The following is a 1,237-nucleotide window of genomic DNA, read 5'->3' as shown; positions in this document are numbered from 1 at the left end:
AATAACCTCTCCAACAAGGTGAACAAAACAACACTGATGAAAAAAAAGTATATATGGTAAATTTTGCTCGAAAATTGACAGATAATTTAAAAGTTCTACTAATACTGGTTTGTGTGTGTGTGTGTGCTTGCGTGCGTGCGTGTGAGTATATATAATAAAAAAGGACCAAAGGGCCAGCCCATGCCATAGGCTCATAAGGCCGCCGGTTTCCTTGATTCTGTGGTGTATATATTTTCCTCATAGACTGGACGTCGGTCACTCGCAGGATTACTCATTTTTGCCAGCTGAGTGGACTGGAGCAACGTGAAATTCAAGCTACAATCTTACGAGCATCAACGCAACATGCAAGCCACCAAGTCACACTCTTCCACTATCTATATATCTATCTATCTATCTATCTATTTATTATCTACACGCATACGCGCGTACGTATAAATGCCGATCAACAGAGTTACAGATATGCATATACGCCTGTATATATGTATGAAAGAATGAATGCGTGAATGATTGCGTGTATGCATATCTACATAGATACATACACATCTGTGTACCTGTGTGTGTGTCTGTGTGTGTGTGCGTGCGTGTGAATGTCTCTATGTAAGTACACATCTAAGCACATATTGCTCTACATAGTTGTAGGTATGTTTGTTTAATGTGGCGATCAATATAAGTTTGTTAAACTTCAAACTGACATCATTTGTGTCTTCAGAAAGCGACGCAAACTTGTTTTGTTAGAGCACGCTTTTGTGTCAGTCTCTTGCGAAAGAGATAAGAAAAGGTCTATGTTACTAGCAACCGTTTTTAATTGGTTTATATTCAAGTGTCTTTTTTGACTTGTACATTCCTTTACTTACGCACAAACACACCCACACGAACATAAACCTACATACATGTATGCTCATAATATACACCAAACCCGCAACCAAGTCGCAGGAGCACACATTCAAGCACACGCCAACACAGCGAAGACAGAAAAACAAATATATGGATATGGATAAATGTATATAACTGTGTATATATTCATGTGAGTGATTGTTGGCATATGTGTGTGTGTATGTATACACACACACACACATATGTGTGTATATAAATGTATGTATATATACATATGTATACATAAACGTGTGTGTGTGTATGTATGCATATATACAAATGTGCACGCACACACACACACACACACACACACATATATATATATATATATATATATATATATATATATATATATATATATATA

This window comes from Octopus bimaculoides, chromosome 6 (assembly GCF_001194135.2).
Source record: "Octopus bimaculoides isolate UCB-OBI-ISO-001 chromosome 6, ASM119413v2, whole genome shotgun sequence".
Classification (NCBI taxonomy): Eukaryota; Metazoa; Mollusca; class Cephalopoda; order Octopoda; family Octopodidae; genus Octopus; species Octopus bimaculoides.
The sequence above is the reverse complement of the archived record's forward strand: the minus strand, read 5'-3'. Positions refer to the sequence as shown.